Source organism: Lichenostomus cassidix, chromosome 7 (genome assembly GCF_008360975.1).
Source record: "Lichenostomus cassidix isolate B80296 chromosome 7, HeHo_3.0, whole genome shotgun sequence".
NCBI lineage: Eukaryota > Metazoa > Chordata > Aves > Passeriformes > Meliphagidae > Lichenostomus > Lichenostomus cassidix.
In genome coordinates this window covers 5,787,286-5,808,970 of record NC_139488.1, presented here as the reverse complement: position 1 = coordinate 5,808,970, position 21,685 = coordinate 5,787,286, and the positions used below count along the sequence as shown (strand labels likewise).

The following is a 21,685-nucleotide window of genomic DNA, read 5'->3' as shown; positions in this document are numbered from 1 at the left end:
TGAGTTCTAATTCCATCAGAGAAATCTTGGGAAAAATTCTGTTCTGCATATTTGGGATGGAGCCATCAGGATTCCAAACTCAAAGCTATTAAACAGGTTTTTCAGCTCTTCAGAAGAACCAAAAACCAAGCCACATATGAGTATTCTTTCAGTCATTGTTTCACTGTATAGACTGGAACCCCTGAAACCCATAGGAAAAGTGTGGTTTAGGTGCATGTAAAGAATTTAAAGCCAGCAGGAGTTTATGATACTTTGAAGACAGACATGTACCTTTTGAACAGAGGAGGAGCTTAACAGTGAATTTAATTATAAACCATAATACTGTGTGTTGATTGCCTTGTGGATGCCTCTGTCTTTATGGTTGGAGTTAGGAAAATGAGGATTTGCTTCTTTTTGTCCCTGTGGACCTCTCATTTACTTGAGAACCAGCCGGGGAGGTGAAGGAATGGAATGTTCTGGCACAGGGGTGTTCTGCATCTCCACTCCCTGTGCCAGTGCTTCTGTAGGGACCTTGGTTCTGGACAGACGCGTGGATCATCACACAAATAAGCTAAAAACAGGGACTTTGCTGTTTGTCATTGGTGAACCTGCCTAAGTTATAAATGGTTGTGTTGGAACACTATGTGCATTCTTCCATGAGGAACTAGCATATAGGAAAACTATAGGGGTTTCTAGAATAGTGCCCCTTGCTGGAGTCTTTGAGGATCTGACTATAAAAGCAGCACATTTCTTTATCAAAAATTGCCTCTTTCATGGATATTTATAGGCATTTGTTTGGGAGAAATGTTAGGGTGAGTGTATTAAGTGTGTTATTACTCTAAAACTTCAGTGTCATTCATTTAAAGTGAAACCTCAAAAAGGAGATGGTGAATCTGTCAGAAACCTAGGAATAACGATGACTGAGAAGTTTCACTTTTAATTTACTCAGGCTTCACTGACAGTCTCTCCTTCTTTAACCTTATTAGCTGGAAGAGAGGAAACAGCTATCTAAGAAATAGCAGAGAGAAATTGATGGCACTTTTAACTCCCCGCTAATACCTTTGTGAATGAAGAGCTCTTTTGAAGACAGAGTGCAGTAATCAGATGGCAGATCCTGTGATAGTCAGGCTCTTTTAATGACTTGGATCCTGAGGGGTCATGGCTTCACAGCTGGAGAAAAGGTATCATTTCTGGAGGGACATGAGTTCTCCTGCCTCAGAAGTCATCTTCAATTCCTGGATGACTGCTCTGTAATTGAGCTATAAGAGCAGCCGTATTGGTTCAATAGAGACGTTTTTATAGAGAGTAGTGCCATTAATCCCTTAGAGGAACAAATATTCTGCTGGCAGAATGTTGTTACATGGTACCGTGTCCCCAAGTCAAGGGTAGGGAACCAATTACACAAGAAAAAGATGAGAAGTGTTAGGAGGTGGCAAACAGCTCAGTGAGCTGCAGTCTCAGTGTAGCAGAGTTATGCAAATATGGACTTTGCCAGGTCCAGATAAGAACAGGAGTTAACAGCCTGTGGCTGTCCTCTAGCAGTGCCTCTCTCCATCTTCCAGAGGTTTTCATGATGCACTTGTTTAAAGTAAAATTTTCTTTTTGTCTACAATTATTCTTTAGCAGATTGTTACTTCATGCCAAACACTTCTGTGGATGTCTGAGCTTTATCTTTTATTCCCACTTTTTTTGCTTTGCTATTCTCTGTCTCACAAGCTTTGCTATTAATAATACTGCCAATTGTAACAGGAGAGATTTCACTGCAGGTAAGCTCACCAGAAAGTTCTCCTGTGTAACTGAGTAACAATTGGCGTGAGATCTGCTCAGGTTTTCTCAGTTATAACTGAATTAAAGAAGGTAATGGTATGTGAGGGGCCCAGGCTCTTAAGATTGGTAGCTGCCAGGAGGTTGCCTAGAAGTGTATTTCTAATGTTCCTTCCAGTACTTCCTGATTTCTTCCCTTTTTTTGGGTGTCCAGTATTTCTATGCTAGACTCCTTTCCAGACAGTGGAAAAAGGTACTTTGGTCATGTTCAGTCTCTGCTGACAACATGAGAAGATCCCTGCTGAAGGGTGCAAACATTGGGTGAGCATCTCACTGCATCCAGCAGGGAAAGGCTTTCATTGCAGTGTGCAGTCACTGTAATGTGGGGACACCACCCTCTTCCTCATGAATGTGTCTAGCTTTTGGAGAGTATTCAGTCTTTTGGATGTCTCAGCAGGCTATGAAGCACATGTGGCTACAGCTGTTCTCTGCAGCCCCTGCAAAGGAGGGTTGCATGAGCCATAGGGAAACTGAGCCAACCCATTCATAACAGATTTCCCTCTGTCTATATGACTTTAAAGGAAAATATTTTTTAATAGGTTGCTGTCTATGTCCTGTACCTGAATAAAACTCCAGTTCAAATCAATGAGAGGTATCACTGCAGAAAGTTAAAGTAACAGTAGGAAGAACTGGTCCTAAATGATGTTGAAAACACTGTTAGTCTTTTCAGAGCTGGATGTAATATACTCCAGAGTGTACAGTTTCCCTTTATGAAACATGCATGACTCGTATTAGCTGCTGTTTATTGCGCCTGTGGTTAGTGCTCAAGTGGTAACTGAATAATTTAAAATCGCAGATGTGAGTCATTAACTCTCCTGTCTTCTACGGTTTTATCAGAAACTGACCTCTCCAAGGCTGTCTGCAAAACAGGCACGGGAAAACAATAGGGAAGCTTTGGCTGGTGCTTCAGCTATTCTGTAACCAATTTCACTTTAAAATACAATTCTCACGGAATTTCTAGAACCTTTTATCAAGAGCTTAGTCATAGCACAACATGCATGAGGGATTGATCAGTCTTATGTTATTATCAGTCTTCATATTATCCCTGATTTTGTGGAAAATAAGGTATGTCTTCTCTTGCCTCTGTCGGTAGGCACTGGTATTCACCATAGTAACAGCACCAGAAATTTGGGATAGAATCTCTTTTCCACTTGCTAAATAATTTTGGTTCCTATACTTACTGTTTTGCTGGTGGAACATTCTTTAGGGGCTTGAAATAAGGCATTTGATTGTCAGCTGCATAGTGATTGTTTACCTTAAGGCTGTCATGTGCTTGGTGGCTTGCTTGCCTCTTCAGACACCCAGCATTTGTCTGAGAGGGAGGCAGGAATTGGGAAAGTCCTGGGACATGCAGCACACCTCAGCTGTTTAGGTGTGCTCACTGTTGTGAGCTACCTACTGAGGATGATGATGGCACTGAAGACCACTCTGGATTTCGTGCTAATTCATGGTCACATTCCTTCCTGTAAAAGTCTGACAGGATGGATGTGAAAGTTAAATGCAACCATAATATTAAAATTTCCTAAGATCATTATTCCATGGTCTTATGGGGAGTACTTAACTCTGTTATTCAGTGTTTTGACAGTGATTTTACAAAACAGGAGGTAAAGGAGAGATTACATTTTTCTGTATGACTTTTTAAAAATAGGATTCCTGAGTAGGTTGAAGCTCGACGAGGCTCAAGCGCTTTGCTCCTGCCCACAATTAGAGCAGTGACTGGGTGTGCAATAACAGGACAGGCTGTTAAAAATATTGATTGGTAGTTTATCTTCCAAGGAGGGATTAATGGCCAAAAAGACTTCCATCCTCTTGTTTTTCCTTTTAAAACTGGGTCTAAAGTGGGAAATTGTTTTAAGATTATGTGGACTGTAAAATGATGGCTTTGATAATTTATGTTCCTGCAGTTAGTTTATTTTATAAATATGTACATATTAAATCCAATGTAAACATTATGCTACGTGTGTATAATACACATACCTATGTATAACTAATCTGCTTTTAACCAGCAGATTTTTTTAGATATTTTATGATTCTCTTAAAAGATCATGATCTGTTAACCTTTACAGGATTTTTTCATAAAGCTGTTTAGTAGCAGAACAGAAGTAAGATTTTATTAGCATTTGTGTTGCTCATTTTCTTGATGTTACAACTCATTGCCCTGGCTGTCAGTGTCTCCTGACCTGGCCACGGAGCCCACTCTCATCAGCAAGACACTTACAGCATGAGACTAACCTTGAAATGTGACTTTCTGTATCATGTTCTTATCTATTAACTTGGGAAGAACTCATGTGAGTGCCAGAGGACAAGTCCTACTTTGTTGCAGTGTATTCAGGATTCTTGGAATGTGAGTAATTCTGTAGTGAACCCTGCACTGAGGAAAAGTGAGTGTGCTATTTCCAGAGCTGAGGCTCCCGTGGGATGTGCAAAGTGTGCAAAGTCATCTTGATGTGCATGGCCCAGACATTCAGGTAGCTCTGAAAGGCCCTGAGGCAAGAGCAGCTGTAGGGTACCACAACATCTGCAGCATTTAATAGCTGCAGTTCTGGACAGAAATTGATTTTTTTTTCTTATTTTCAGTTCATACCTTCCCTTCCTGGAAAGCAAATACTTGCCTAACTCTCAGTGTGTGCAGCTCCCCTCATGACACCCTCAGGCACTGGTTTTGTGCCATGCTTTATAGATTTGGAAAACTGGAAAGTGGAAGGTTAGAGCACATTATTTATTTCAACTTTCACAAGTAATTAGAGAGTACTTGAATGACTGCCTGCTTGTTTGGATAGATATTTAGACAGATATAAGCTCCGTAAGAACCTAAAACTAGGAAGCAGAAAAATAGTAAATAAGTCCTCATGTTACCTCTTTTTGCACCCAGTTTGCAGATGTACAAATCTGCATTTTGAAGTCAAGACCCAAGAAGTTTGGCCATGTCATCAAGTGCATTATAGTCCCTAAAATTTGGTAACTCAGGTCCATTCTCACCATTTTTTGTTAAGACTATAAAATATTTGTTTAGAGAATCATTTTTATCTGCCTCTCTTTCCTTTCCTTTGAGAATATTAGGGGATCTTGTGACAAGGTAAGAGCAATTTGATCTATTAGCATTCAAACAATTCAGGGAGCAATAACCTGAAAGAATTCCAGAAGTGGAGAAATTGCATGGGCTCAGAGGTTTCACAGCTCCTTCCCATAAAGGAATTCCTAAGAAATGCGTGGATTTGGCATGGGGGAGGCACTCCAGATGATCTGGAATAAGTAGCAGGGTGTATCTCTCTCTCACACAAAGGATGATTGCAGCAGTAAATTGAGGGGGTTTGGCACTGATCAGAAGCTGCTGGGTATGATTCCATCTTATTGAGTGTACTTGGTGTGAGAAAACTGAGCTGAGAGATGCAAAAGTGAAAATAGCTACTGATGAGCAAGATAGGAAAATAGAGCAGCTAATGATCAAGGAAGGAAGGCTTTGGGAGCCTTCTGCTAGTTGTGACCTTCCCCACATCAAAAATAATTTTACTGGATAGCTGAGGTAATTTCCTGGTGCTTTTGAATTGCCAAATGTACCAGGAGTGGAAGATTACTTCATGGGTTGTTATTTTGGGGTTGTTTTGTGATGAAATCTCTACTACTGTAAATGCCGATTCCTGACTCCTGCAGAATTTTTTATTTGTACAGGCAGATACCTCCAAAAAACAATCAAAAAACTAAAACCCAGGTATTTTCTTCCCTGCCTCTAAGCAGTTTAAATGTCCTAAAGATAGCAAGGGATACTTACTTAAACACAGTGATAAAAAAGTGATGCTTTTTCAGCTGGAACCTAAACAACTGAGGAAGAAAAAAAAATTAAACCAGTAATTTATCTAAAGTTGATGTGAATCAAAAATGTGTTCTTGGTAGGATGGATGTAACAAACAATGTTTGGAGAAAAGTTAGCTCCACATTGCCAGAACTGGAAAACATTCAAATTACATGGAAAATTCGTAGTATTTTCTAGGGCAATTTTTATTTTACATACTATGTAAAGAGCTTAACTTGAAGTAGAATTTTGTACATGAGTGGACAGAAAATACCTCTAAGTACTTAGAAGAAAATGTGGCCTCCACATCAGGCATGTCAAGAGAGTGTGTGTAATGTTAACATTATGGTGATGACACTTGGTATATTGTAGTGTTCCATTTTGTTTCCTCTCCATTGCTTTTGAATGGATCAGTTTGCTTTTATCATCACACAGAATGCAGGGCTTCACTGCACCTCACTGCCTTTCCCACCAGTTTGCTGTTAGTAGCTTAAAAAGCAGCTGATTCTTTTAAGCATTTATTGATAAACATCAACAGTGAGGTAAAATAACCTTCTAGGAGAAGCAGGTTTCTAAACAGAGAAGTTCATATATGAAAATAGAAATAGGAAAAGCAAATAAATGTAACAATCAACTTAGAAAAATTAGCACTTCCCTTTGAATGCAGCTTCAGACAGTGGCATTGAGTAATTCTTTGTCTTAATTCCCTTTGCTTAAAGACCAGTTGTTTTCCTAAAAATGCCACCAGAGCAAAATCATGGCAGCAATATGAAAGATGCTTCAGAACATTCCTTCAGAGAATACAGGAGCTGCGCCTTTCAAACAACCTAAAAAACATCACTGAAAAAACCTCAATGTAATCTAAATTTCTAAACAAAGTGTTGCAGATTTGGTTGGCTTAGGCAGACTTGGTTGCCTCACTGCTACCTTCTGGATCTAAGAAGTCTAAGCAATTTTCTAGTTAAGGAAGGGTCTGGATCATATGTCTTGGTTTCTTGTCACAAGTACTGTAACTCAGTGGAAATACCAAAAATATCTAGCATTTTCCAGTGTTGAACAGCAACAATTCAATAGGCAGTTTTGCATAATGTACCATGCTGGTTTTAGAAACTGCAAAGGAGAATTGTTTTCCTTATTTTATGAGAAATTCCACCACAGAGCATTTTACTGAGAGGTCTGTGGGGTTTGTTATTGATGTAGTGTGGTAAGATAAGAAAAAGCTGCGAGCAACCTAAACCTAAAAAAGTCACAGCTCTGCCCCTAAAAAAGAGAAATAACCAACTTTGTTAGAGAATGGAGCAGTGAATGCTGATGTGTATGACTAATTAGAAAAGCACCTGTGGGTAGTTTACTAACGGTAATGTAATGAGGAACACCTGTTATGCATGTGAACAAAGGTTATAAAAAGGGGTACCAGGAAGCAGTAGGAGCTTATGTCTGGTACTGTGTGGAGTGTTAGCTATGAGTTCACCGTCAAATGGTGACCCTGATGTGAGGAAGGTTGAGACTGCAGACCAGAGGGCAGCCGGTGGAGCTCAGCCAAGCAAACAGGCGGACCGAGAGCCTGAGGTCTGGATGAATTAAGAAAGAAAAGAGATGCCTGACCCCAGGTGAGTGGCTGGGAATGTAGCAATGGGGGCTCAAATGTCAGCAGAAGAAAACTGTATTTTGGACATAAATGTTATTTGTGCAAGGTGTGAAAGTTAGGGTGAAAAGAAAGAGGCAATAGAAAAATGTTGTGTGTGTAAAAGAAGAATGATGCAAGTTATGGGGCAGCAAATGCAAAATGTGTGTCCAAAATGCAAAGACTAAGGTGAAAGAATAAATCCAAAGGACATGTGTGACAATTACAACGACTGTAAAGTTATAAGAAACAAAAAGATCTGTTTCTAGAGCACTATTAACTTCCAAAAGAAAAAGTAGTAGAAATGAATGGCATTTAAAATAGAAATTTTCACAATGAAAACTGTAAAACTGTAATAGCCATTGCTTGTAGTTTTTGTGTTCAGCATTTGTGGTTGAAAAGCAAAGAGGTGGAATTGTAAGATAAGAAAAAGCTGTGAGCAACCTAAACCTAAATAAGTTACAGCTGTGCCCCTAAACAAGCGAAATCAACTTTGTTAAAGAATGAAGCAGAGAATGTGTGACTGATTGGAGAAGGCACCTGTGGATAGTTTGCTAACCAGCTCTAATGTAATAAGCAGCACCTGCTATGCATGTGAAGCAAGGATATAGAAAGGTATCCCAGGAAATAATAGGAAGCTGATGCTTGCCACCCTGTGGAGTGTCAGCCACGAGTCCACTGTCAGTGTAGAATGGGCAGTGAATTTGCCAAAAGTGTGCAGCTGTCTCATCTTCAGAACAGCAATAGTTTGTTCTGTGATATGGTCACACCACAGTTTTCCTTGAGAAGTTCAAAAGCCCAACCATTGACTCTCCAGTCAGTGGACTCTGGGAAGGATTTACTCCGATTGCTTAGAAACAACACTGGCTTCCTGTACTTTGTAACACATAGTTTTGATTCTTATTTTCAGGTCAACAGAGTTTTGGTCCATGGCAGTGCACTGAGCTGCCAGATTTTACAGAAGCAGATTGTAGCTCTTTTTAAAGAAGGACACACCTAACTAAACCATAAAGTGTGTGTTAAAACCACAGTGAAAATTATATTTATCATTTTCTTAGAGGTGCTTAGGTGGATGTTGTTCCAGGAAGATGGGAACAGTTTATTGCCCACAAAGGATCAAATTGATTTTACTGGTTTAAAAAAGAACTAGGTGTGAATTAGCTGGGTTTGAGTTTAGCTGTGGTTTTCCAAAAGAGTTAATCTTAATCTGCCAGGTACCCTGTAAGAGAAGAACCATACTATTTATTTCTAACGTAAAAGTGTCAAAAAGTGAGAATAACTATGTCAGGAAAACATTCCTTTCCATTTTGATTTCCAGCTAATATCTTTAAAGGCTTCCAGTCTGACTTGTCTGATCCATTTCATAAAGAGGTGATGGGAGATGGAGGTTTAGCAGCACTTCAGCTGTCAGTAAAACTTGTAATCGATTGTTGTTGTTGTGGCTGATGGCACACAGATGAAGCAGACAAGTTCTTTGGGTTTTAGTGCTCTTAGGTGAGATGAGGAATTGAAGAATGTGATTTCCTTGTCTGTCTCTGTCTTTTTGAGTCAATAATAATGAACTTCCTTTGAACATTGTTGCATGCTTGGTCGGTTTGTCATCAACAGTAGATCCAGGATTTTTCTGTTCCAAGTGTGTAACCTGCCTTGCCCCCTAAAGGCTGGGATAATAGCCACTTCTATGAAACTCTTAAAAATGTGGGTTTGGAATTCCATTTATGGCTGAAATTCCACACATTGATTTGAATGCCATAGTTACCTTTTTTATTGACTGGGCTCCATCTCAATGGGAAGTGTTCTGGTACACTGTGGCAGTGTTAGTGAAGAGAAATGTGGTTGGCTTTTTATGGCTTTGAAAACATATGTAGTATAAACCCCATAACTTCTCACTCCATTACTCAGCTGAGAAAAACTAATGTTTTGCAGAGACTGAAAATATATTAGCTTTCTTGCAGTTGTCATCATGTATACTTCTGGGCTTTGTATTTAATCTGTAGAATAATCTCTTCTTCCTTGCAGTCTGTGAAACTGTCTTTCCCTGAAATAAGACTGAAATCTTAATGATGCTTGCTTGTAAAATTCACCTCACAGCATCAGCTCAAAAAATTCTTTATGCTGATTTTTGAAATTTAAAAATTTACTTCTGACACAAGCCAGAATTAACCAGTGCTAATAAACACACTGAAGGGGAGGGGAGAAATCAGTGAGGGAAGGAAGAAAATTTAAATACTGCAGTAATTGCTCATACTTAAATTTAAATTCACTTAATACAGAAAGGTCAAATAACTATTTTAACTTCCTCTGTCAGTAAATTACTTAGAAAATTATAACCTGAGAAATTCATTGGATAAGGTCAAAATAGCAGGTGAACCAAAGATGGGATTGAACATTATGAGCCAATGTGCAGGATAAAATTATGGTTTCCAGAACTCATTTTGGGCCAGGAGTATTTCTGCCATGTCTTCACAAATTTAACACAAAGAATTTAACACAAAGAATAACAGCAGCAGCAGTAATGAATAGAGAATTTTTTTTCAGGCCATGCCCAGAGCAGAGAGCCATTTTACTTGAAATGTTTTCTAGTTTAGCTGGCTCTCCATGATAGAAATTTGGTTTGTTCTTATTCAAAATAAGGTAAATATGTTGTATTAAATAGAGCGGATGTGTTCCACATAATGAGGACTTGAGATGGAAATATTATGATTTTATGAGAACAATGGAATTATTTTAAATACTTACAAGTTTTCTAAAGTTATATAAAACTGCAAATTCTCTTTGATATTTTAGTATGTTTTAAAGTATACTTACACAAAACAAAGAAAACAAACCAGACTTTTCTGAGAGGGAATCTAATAACTTTTACAAGCAGCAAGACATAAACCACATAGAACTGCAGTCTTTACTACTTAAAAAAAGAATTTAAAGATTAAAAGTAGTGATTAAGATACTGCTATCTGTTTTTAAATGCATGCAGGAAATAACCACTTTGTGATTTAGCAGATCAATTAATATGAAGTCAAGCTCTCTCTAGGATTATTCAGAGCTATTAGTCTGTTCTCTAGAGATTTTAGACTGTATTTTTTAAAGGGTAAATTGTACAAAGTATGCATTACTCAAATAATTAAAATAACAACCCTAACCCTATTTTTCCCACTTAATTTAATTACCTCACCCAGACCTCCATAATTAGCAGAGACAAGAACTTATGCCAGTAAAATACAAATGTTCTGAAAGACTTAAGAGATGCTTCTTACTCCCACAGTATACTTTTAACATGTCTGTCTAAAAATCCCATTAAATGCTTACTGTAGAAATATATATTTTTCACTGCTCCTTAATATTTCTTTCAACTTTTTAGCCCTTTCCTATTGTTTCAAACTTACTTTCACCCAGAAGTGGAAAATTGAGAAGTAGATTTTTCTTTTTATTTAGGAAAGTTTGAAAGCAATACTGGGGGAAGTATTTAGATGCTACAGAGATTGACCACTGGCTGTGTCATGTTGCCTGGTGATCCTCTGTTCTCCATTAAGGAAAGAGGGGAAAAAACTCACCAAAAGCAGTGCAGAGCTTATGGGAAAGACTAGAAGAATTGTGCCTGAACATTTTTTATGGTGATGGTTTATTCAGTACGAGAGCAATACCTTCCCCCCTCCTAAATTGTTAGAACTGGGAGGCAGACAGGAATCTATGCCAAGATTTTTGCTTTTCCAAGCTAAGGGGTGGCTACACTACATATTCCTTCCCTATGTGTACATATAGATGTGCATATATAAATGGAGATGTATGTTTGCCTACAGGCAGTGATAGGAATATAAAGCAGTTATTTTAACATGGATAACAGAGGCAGAGAGACAAGATGTGCCCCAAGCTGCCAGTTGAAAACCGTAATATACACCAGCTAGGGTCATTAATCCAACCCATTCATCTAATGTTTTGTATTTAATGCATTATATTTTTGAGGTTCTAAACTTACACTTAATGATGGGAGAGGTATAAATAAAAACATACAAACTTTTTTTTGTTTGCCTCATTATACTGCTATGCCTTTCCTCTGTGTTTTTAAGCTTTTTCTTTGCTTGTTTTTATTTATTCCTAGTTATACTTCAGTGGCCTACTAAATGTGTTCTTTTCAAGAATATTTATCTTTCTTTGCTGCTTAATTCATTTAAATATTTAGCCATTGCTGTATTCTCAGTCAGTAGGCCCTTGGCTAATCTATACAAATTCATCTCATATATAAATTATTTCTTCTAGCCCATTGCCAGCTTACACAAAACAGAATGCAAAGTAAACGTGCTTCAAACCTTATCAATCAGCAAACCAAGAACAACAACTCATCTTATTCAAGTGTGGCAGCTTAAACCAAAGGAATAGGAACTTTAATTTTTCATGAGGAATCCTGAGAGATTTTGGCAAAGCAAAACAAGTTGCTGATCCCGCCTGAAGTGCTGGAGGTCACTGCTGCTTGTTTGCCACTTTCCATTCCTGTCTGAGGCCTGACCAGTAATTTGGATGTGGTGCACACAGATGGGGCTACCCTGTGGTGACTGGGAGGATTTGAAGATGCCCCCGTGCTCACAGAATGTCAGATGAAGGGTCCAAAACCTTCTATAGAAATAGCAAATGTATGGTACCAACATGCACCAAATGTCCCTTGGTTCTTTGCACGATATTAGAGAGCTGGTGGTATTTTTCTGCCTGAGGGCAACCTGGTAGCTTTCCAATTGTTGAGAACCTTCCAATTTAAACAAAAAACTCCCATTGCAACACGAACGCAATTACAGAATTCAAAAGCTTTTCAGCATATTTTATTTTTACGCTTAGTTATTTTGATCCCTTAGCAGCTACAGCAAAATATAACTGAGAGACATGTTTGAGCTTTATGAAGAGTTTTCTTTACTGAAAAGCTTTAACATATACACATGGGTTTTAAGAGCTTGGAGGTTTTTCCTCATTAAACAGGCTTCCTGAAGGGGAAAATAGGTAAATAAATAGAAGAAATCCCCGATTTTTGCTTGCAAATATCCACAGCAGTAGAAGATAAATAGCAGTATGATTCATGCTTTAATATTTAGTGACTATCAAACTTACTTCTGGAGATTATCCCTTCTTAGAGTATTTGGGCTTGGTTTGACTCAATATCAGTTTAACTGTGCTGTAAGTAAAAGAAAACTTAAGGTTCTTCTTGATATTTAAGAGCAGAAGAGTAAAGTCAATGGTGTGGAAATAACATCTGTGGGCAAAATCCCTGAAATCAACAGGAATATTCCAAAAAGCATTTGTGGCTTTGGCTCAAAACTGTCTCTGTGAGTTTTGGAGGAAATTTGCATGCACATCAGTTTGCTCATGCAGATGTCTGTTCTGTATTCAGAATAAACAATTGCACACATCAGCCACTGTTTTCACTTGCAAATAGTTACTGTGCATATGGATTTTATAGGAGCTTTATGGAAACAGGCCCAGTAATAACAGCCAACAGCATCTCGTGTTTCAGTGGTGTTGTTCTAGAATGATCACTGCTGCCACAGTTGCCTGAGAGTTGTCGCATTTTATTTCTGAAATTGCAGGTTTGTGTATTACTTAACAGTAAAACACATCACAAACAGTGGTTCAGTGATGAACAGGGTGTATGAGCTTAAAAGCCTAATGTTTTGTTTGGTTTAATAAGGCTTAAGTTTAGCCAACTAAAAAGCATAAAATGGAACCTGAGACCTAACCCAGACTCCCAAGTCAGCCAAACACATCAGGTGTCACCAGCAGGACCTTCTGGCCACTGCTGTGAGACAGGTCTGTGAGACATAATTCTATGGCTCATAATTCCCTTCAGGAGCTGTGTGTTTTCATCAGTTAAAGGAGTCAAGAGACATCAGCTCCACCTTTTGTCTGGGGATGAGCCCAATTATATTAATTTCCTCAGATATGCTTATTTGTGTAAAATGTTTTACTGAGATCACCATATATTTCTATGGGAACTTGGACTGTTCCTCTGCTAGAATGTGGGAAGTAGAAGGGACTAGACCAAGCAAGGAGGAGCAAAAGGGAGAGACCTTACTTTAGTGTGAACTTTTGTTTCCCTGCACTGCAATTTAGGAAGCTGAGCCTCGCAAAAATGATAATCTTTTTGGCATTGCCACTTAGAAGACAAATTTTGACACAGTGGCAGGGAAGTCCTACACCAGTGGCAGATCATTGCAAAGATAGAGGAATCTTGAACTGGCCTAGTCTCAGGTCCCTCCAGTCATTTTGGGAGTTTGCAGTTTGCTGCTGGCTTGTGACAGCAAACACCTGGGATGCCTTTGCTCCCCCTCAGTGGCTGACTCAGAGGAGGTGACGAGGGGAGGCACCACTTCCACGTGGATTGGGATCTTGTGGCACTGGTGTGCCCAGAGAGAGCAGGCACAGCTTGCAGCACGGGATGGGAGCCAAGCCACAACTGGGCTCCAGTCATTTACAAACACATTTAGCTTGGGTTCAACCCCATAAACATAAAATAAAGCTGTGTTTTTTCTGAGTCAGCTCCCAGCTGCAGTGGCTGACTCTCCCCGACCAGCAGGCAGCCATCCCATTTGTCTCTGTCGGTGCGATGCCTTCTATCCATGGATCGGAACAAAGAGGGGCTTTATGTATCATTGACTCCCTCTGTTAGCTGGGAGCATGAGGACTGTGCTGCATTTGTCACTCAGGCTGACAGGAAGCATATGGATATAGGTATTCCTTGTTGCAGGCAGACATGTGCTGCTGACAGAACCTGAGAAAAATCTATGGGCTGCTCCAATTCTTCATCCTCTCTGCATGAGCCATTTGATGACACAATTGTAGCAATTTGGTTTTATTATGCAGAATAGAGGAGGTTGTTTAATGTCATAATATTTGGAATGGCTGCCTATGTATATTCAACATCTTGGGGACAGACTGGAAATCCTTTTGTTCATCAGGTCTTAAGTTGGTAGGAAGGTGGTAATTGCTCTATGGTGCAGAAGCAGTTGGAGGAATTGCTTGGATCCTTTTCCACACAGGGTTCTGGAATGACATGACCTGTCCCAAAAAGACCCTTGAGGTTTCCTGCTGTGATTTCACTCAATCCATGCAGCCTTTGGCCCCACATGGAAAGCAGCTCAATTCTCCTGTGAAGAGGAGGCAGATAAGACAAATAAAGAGATAACTTCAAATAATATTCAACTGCCACAAGATAGATGCCTGTGCAGCAGAGAGCTTCAGACACTCCCGAGGGAATGAAAAGCTCTTGGCTTGCAGTTTGTGCTGAGAACATGGGAAGCACAGGGCTGGTGCCTCATGTGACTCCAAGGCAGACTGGTGTGCACTGGTGATGGGGAAGTGAGGGAATCTCTGCTGCCTTTATTAGTTTTACTGGAATGGCTCTCATCCTTACTTTGAGTTTTGAAAAATCTGGCACATGTTGGTAGAAAGGTGTTGTGTTTTTCCATTCCACTATCCACCTGTAATTTCATGTAAAATTGTAAGATGATTAAAAAACCACCCAGGAAACTGGATGTGGAAATTGCTGCAAGCAGCAGTGCTGAGTATCAGGTGGGTTTGGATTGAGGGTTTGGTGCTGCGCTGGCTGAGAATGAACAGGCATTGCTAGGCTGGTGATGTTACTGAGTTTAGTAAAGGCTGTGTTAATGTTTGGTCTTTCTTTGGGTAATTTGTAGATTTCAGCTTTTTTTTTTTCTCAAGATAGCAATCATAAGAAAACCAAAAGTGCTGAGGTCAGATAACTGCCTTTAATGCCAAAGACATTTAAACTCAGATGAAATTTCCAGATTGCACACTCAGTTCAGCTAAACAGATTGTCTTCTTATCGGTGCCTTCTGCCTCTAATATTTTTCATTCTCTAATGCATCAGTAATTGAGTGTGAAATACATGTCACTATGGTCTTACTCTAAAAGTACTTTACAGGATCACCTATAGTTCCCATCTCTACATGTTGCTAGTGGAAACACTAAGGGGTAAAATATTAAGAATAGAAAAATCCCTCAGCAATTCTAGTTTGACATTAGTTCGAAAATTGCCAGTAGCTTGATGGATGCAGGGATAAGAGGAACCTGGATGTCCAAGATATTGTCCTCTCTAAGACTGAAGATGGTATTGAGCTGTTCTAGACTGATCTTAATTACATTCTGAACCCTTCCTATTAGAAGTTTGGTCAAACTAATTTCCCCTTAGAAAACACTGTGTGATCAAATCAGCAAACACCATGTAGTGGATGAGAAGCCAACAGCATGAGGCAAAGAACACTTTTCCTCCACATCCTGTACATTATCTGTCCCTTGCAGAACATTTCTAGCAAGGAAAACTGCAAAACAAACCTTGGAAATACTTATTTGTGTCAGTGGGTCCTCTTGATGTAGGAAATCACATAAAGGACTGTCAGAAACATAATTATCAGGACAAAGAACCTTTGCTGTCCTTCTGTATCTGTGTTTTGTTCAGTAGTGTTTTAGTGAGGTTTCTTTCCCTCCAGTTGTCTGTACTTTTCCATTGTGGAAACTTTCTGTGGTCTGAATAAAGGATGTAATTAAATTGTAGGAAGGTGTTGCAGTTATGCTGAAAGCCTTGCAATGTGACCATTTCTACCCCAAAATGAAAGTCTCCAATATGCTATAAAAGCCCCAAGCCTGTTATGCCACCTGCATCTGCATCATACTTGCAGACATTTATTTGTCCTTCAGAAGTATCCAAGAATTAAGCTCAAATCCTGCTTTGTCCCTCTCCCTCTTTTTTTTTCTTTCCATTGAGCAGTGATATTTTGCAATGTTTCATATATTCTGAGTAGTAGATGTCATCCAAGTTCTGAAAATCTAGAGGTAAAGATCTTCCCTATATTGCTTCCGTGGTTATGCCTTCCTAACCTTAATTGGTTACTAGTCTCTAGACAATGATGCCATTTACTCACTTGGGATTTAAGGTACAATGACATTAAGCACTATGGCAATGTCAACACCTTCACCCTGGGAAGCCCATGGGATTGAAAAGCCCATTTGCTCCTGTGGACATTAAAAGAGAATTTGGACATTTGTAAGAGAATCCTTCAGACATGTTAAACCATAACAGGAGAAAGAAGATACCAAGAGCTTTTACACTCAGCATGTTATTAATTGCAGTGCCATATATATTGGGATTATTTAAAATCGTGCTCAGGGTTGCCATGTGTATTCAGTTTGTTTCCAGTATAAAATGCTACTTATTTTAAGGTAAAGTTTTTTGATTGGTTTCATGGTTGCAAGTAGTAGATGATGACAATATTATAGAAGTGTGTCTATATAATGACATTAAATTGCAAGTCTTTATCTTTTCCTGGCTTCATGAAATAGTGCAATATCTGTTTCTAATGCCTTTACTTGATACATACTTTAAACTTGGAAAAAGAAATAATGTCAAACCATTGTTTTTCTCATATTTGTGATTTTTTTGGAGCTTTTAAAAAGTCTTTTTAAAAAAAAATGTAGTAGAAAAGTGTTTGAGTTATCTGTGGTTTTGACAGTGATGTTTTCATATAACAGCAGTGTGAGTTGTCAGCCAGTTTTGTGTCCAAAGCCCAGAGAGAGACAGGAATTAGAGTCTGTTACATGAAAAATAATTTCTCTACATCTGTAGTGATTTTTGACAGCTCAAGTTGGTATTTAAATCTTAGACACTTTGGTTCAGTTTTTGGAAACCTTAAAAACACAGAGGCAGCCAACATGAAAAATTATATTTCTTAAGCTTTTAGCGATTATTTTCCTTTGTATGCCAGTCTGTTTCCAGTTTAGTAAAAGTTATGGGAGTGGTGGTGTCTGATATCATATAATAAGGTAGGAACATAAAGTCAGCAATTTTTTTGGAGTCTTTTCCGTAGATTCCACATTTTGTCAGGTGGCCACTCAGGGCAGCATTCTTTGCTTTTGAAGTTACTGATTTGTGCTTAAAAATGGTAAGAAACAGAAGGTGTAGTAGACACAGAGCAGGTTAGATGCTGAAATATTCATAAATAAGGCAGAGTATCATGCAAGAAGTTTAGACAATTTGCCTTGAGCTGGAGATATTTTCTGTGTAGGTGAATGGATTTGTGTGATGCCAGACTCTCAAAATACTTAATGAGTAATTTGTATAAGGTGTGTTTTTTACATCCAGTCAAGGTCATTGGCTTCTTGGGGCTAAAAACTGTGAAAGTATGGTGCAGAAAGGTAACAACCCACGGGCCAGAGAGCTCCCAATTTAAATCTCCCAACAGCAATGGAGGGCAGTGGCTCTTGTATAACAGGATGGGAAGGTGAAGCAGTGGAGCAAAGCAGTGGCTTAGAGAACCATGGATTTTAATATTTCCTCTCAATGTGTGCATACTGAAAGGACAAAGGTTTCCTCTCAAAGTAAGGCCCTAAAGTGCTCATTTGAAGTCTGTCTGCTCGGGCTTTGTCCCCCTATGAGTTTTTAATAGCACTCAGAGGCAGAAGTGAATTAGGGTAGGGGATAGGAAGAGGAGATCTGGAGTTAAATACTGATTAAAATATTCACTAATGTGTGGGGAAAATCCTTTGTGTTTTAAATTTTTGACTGATGCTAATATAGAAGTTTGCACTGTCTGTACAAACAGGGAACTAAATGCCTTTCAACAGGTACAACAAAAATAAGATGCACTTAATTATGCAGGGGAATATACTTTGGATCCTGCTATCACAAGATGCACTGCATCAATTCATGTCTCAGGGGACAAGAACTGCAGCTCATAATTTGGAAGCTACAGAAGAGAAAAAATTTAAAAAAGAAAGGCCTGGGAGTACTTTTGGTTTACTGTGGCTATGACCCACATATTTGCCACTGCCAAGAGAAAACCAGTGCACTTTTCATGTACCAGGCATGGTGTTTTCTGGCATAATAAAAAAAAAAAAAACCCTGTAAAAGCCATTGGTATGCTTTCATTTAGAGCAGTGTTAGCAGTCCCCTTGAAACTATATATAGCACTTTATTGGACTGGATAACAAAAGAGCTGCTACTGTGATTAGAGGAAGGACAGTATCTCTGTTAAAGATGTTCAAATGGCTTTGCTAGGCTTGTTTAGATCAACAAAATTAAAAGTCAAGGAACTACAAGAATATCTTCCAATTGCATCAGTGAAGAAAATACCAAGATAAGGAAGTAAGTATTTGGGTTGAAATACTGGTACAGAAATAAATGGATAGATGAATAAATTTAAACTTGATATTAATAAAAAGCTTCTGATTGCCCAAAGACAAACATCTTTAAAAAAAAAAAAAGTAATAAAAGGGTAGCTGTGAGTCCTGTACAAACCTGTGATGCTGGAAATGGCTTTAGATCTGCACTGCATGAGGGTTTTTTGTTGTATGCTGTGGTTTCAGTTGCTGTGGCTTTGCAGTGCTCTGCTGGTGCATCTCAGATGCAGCCTAGGTCGTGCTGTGTGGAGAGCAAAGTGTTATACCACAGATCCTGGGATCTCCCCACGGTGCTGTGAGTACCCAGTGTGTTGCTGTGTAGCATCTTTGGGCACAAAGCAGGAGCTGTGCACGTGGATGTGCCATGCAACCCTCCCTGGGAGCAGGCTGAGGTGGAGATGAGATGGAACAGGCACAGGTGACACAGGAAATCTTTCTGCTGGCCTGACTTCACGTTTTTCTCCCACCCTTTCCTCTGCCTTTAGCAGAGCCAACAGCCTGGGGCAGTGCAGTTTCACAGCAGACTGTGGTTGCATTTGGAAATTGTGTGCCAAGCCCCATTTGGGTGAAGTGAAATAATTAAAGTTTACCTGAAATTGCCTGTAATTACTTGTGTTTTATTCATATCTGGAGCTTGTGTATGAAGAAGCAAAGCACAAACAGGTTGATTGTACAAATCCAGCTGTTTCTCCCAAACCTACTGCTGCATTTAATTGGTAACATCTAGCTGTTTTTTCTTAGCATCCTTGTTGTTAGCGCTCTGACAGGCATTTATACCAATTTGACTCACATTACATGGATTTAGCAGGTGCCTTGAGTTCTAGTGAAATGGGAAGACACATAAAAGAACACTGAGACTTGCCTGCTTATTTAAAATCCTTTGGGTGTGTCTTTATTAGGAGAGTCCTACCAGTTTGTTCATCAGGGATTGACCTTCCTTTGACAGCAACAGTGCAGCTTCCCAGAAAAACCCCCTGCAAAGGAGCTGATTTGGGACCACACTGGGGGAGGATGTTACAGCAGACTTTACCCTAGAGCTTCTCTACCCAGCCCGGTTCAGCACCTCAGTGCTCCAAACCCTCTGTCCCAGGGCTGGACACTGCACTCTCACCGGAGCCATAAGGCTAGCTCTGGTCCGTCGTTCCACACCGCGGTGATAAAGGAGGCGAGGAGGGTCTGCGTTGTGTCCATGGAAGATGTTTATTCGCATGGTGCAGCAGAGGCCAACGACCCCCGAGGCAGAGATGCCTGAGGGCGGGCCCACATGCCAGCACATGTGGAGCATAAACACACGTGGAGCATAGACAGCAAGATGGCGGAGGGTGGGGTTTATAGGGAAACAGAGAGGGGCAGGGACAGCACAGGCCCAGTGACCTCTGGGTACAGGGGAGGTACAGGGGCGGAGTTAGGGTACAGAACCAATAGGGGAAACCCGAGGGAGTGGCCAGGGCCACGTGGGGTTAGGGTACAGGAACCAATAGGGAAAACTGGGGGCGTGGCTAGGACTATGTGGAGTAGGGAAGGCAGGACAATAGGTGACAAGGACAGTCGTTAAGAAAGGGGTGTGGGGAACTTGCAGCTATTATTACAATAACTGGGGATGTCATGAGCACTGGCCTCCTTGGAATGCAAAGTGAACTAGCCCCAGCAGGTGTAGGTGTATTTGCCAAGTCCAACACCATGTACCTGCTCCAGGGCTCAGCTCCCAGCCCCACACTGGCATCACAAAACAGAGTGCTGTGCATGCTTTCAGGCAATTTTATTTTCACAGAACCATTAGCCAGGAGACCCTGATTCAGCACAGGGAACAGAAATACCACAATTACACAATTAGCTGCTGATTTAAAAATTAAGCTGTTTAAATGTGAAGGCATTATACCAATGAGAGGCATTTAATCACACACAGAAAAAGGCTCCCCGGAGCCTTTAGCCCATGTTAGCAGGGCTCACTGTAGCATGGGCTTTGTTTTGTGACAGGGTCACACTTCTCCTGCCCTTCCATTCACAAAATGACTGTGGTTGCCCATGAATTGTTGTAATCAGCACCACTTAGGAATGAGATGATGTGCTTAAATGGTGCAGAAAGAGTGATCATCCAGCAAAGCTGAACTTTAGACTTATTTTCCACAAACACCTTTGAATAATCAGTGACCATGCAGAGCACAGTGTGCTGATGAGCTCTGCACAGGCTGGGTTTGTCCCCATGAGACAGGGATAACTCACTGTTCATACCCAGAGAGGGGCAGAATTTAAATACTGACCCTCAGACAAAACCACACTAAGGCAAAATTGGAACTGGGCTTTGTTTGCTACTTGGTATAAACACCACAGGTCCAGTTACTTGCACTAGACTAATTCTATCTTATTAGCAATGTTTTTATTGTTAATATTTTAATAATATATAATATACAATATATAATATTTTTATTAAAATTTAATTATTTTTATTTATTAATTGTTGTAAAAGTATAGTTCTATTTATAGAATGTAATGATTGTTCTTAATATTGATTAGTATAATTATTGGTATATTTTATAGAAATGTAGTAATATTTTTACTATTACTATTGTTTACTGTTGCATTTTGTAGAAATGCAATATATAATAGTATATATATATTATATATAATATAATAATTATATACAATATATATATAATATACAATATAAATACTATATATTATATATATTAATTATATACAATATATTAATAATTATATAATATATATACACTATATATTATATATGATATATTAATTATATATAACATATATACTATATATTATATATAGTATATATATTTTTATATTTCTATCATATAGAAATCAATTTTTTTGTTAATATTAATTAGTATTAGCCACTTGTAAGCTCAGATTTTACAGACATGTAATGATTGTTGTTTGTTAGTATTAATTACTGTTACATTTTATAGAAATGTAATGGTTTATCTTTCTACTATTAATTGGTATTAATTGGTATCAATTACTATTGTAATATCATAGTTGTTACATTTTATAGAAATAGTTCAGAGATATTTTATAGAAATATTTCTTACTATTTTATAGAACTATTTCTTACTATTAATTACTACTACATTTTATAGAAATCTATTGAGTTTTGTTAGTATTACTTCATATTCATACTATCACATTTTATAGACCTGTAACAGGTTTTGTTCATTATGATTAATTAGTATTAATTACTGTCACATTTTATAGAAATGTAACAGGTTTTTTTTGTTACAATTAATAGTATTAATTACTATTGTAATATCACAGTTGTTACATTTTATAGAACT

The 21,685-nt window shown here is 38.9% G+C and overlaps 1 long non-coding RNA gene across 1 annotated transcript; it reads left to right on the top strand.

Annotated features, from left to right (window-relative positions):
* Positions 1-6,918: 6,918 nt before the first annotated feature.
* Positions 6,919-19,390, top strand: LOC146434427 (uncharacterized). The gene is made up of 3 exons (XR_014853378.1): positions 6,919-7,203; positions 16,976-17,033; positions 17,453-19,390. It is a non-coding gene; the product is annotated as an uncharacterized LOC146434427 (long non-coding RNA).
* The last annotated feature ends 2,295 nt before the right edge of the window (positions 19,391-21,685 follow it).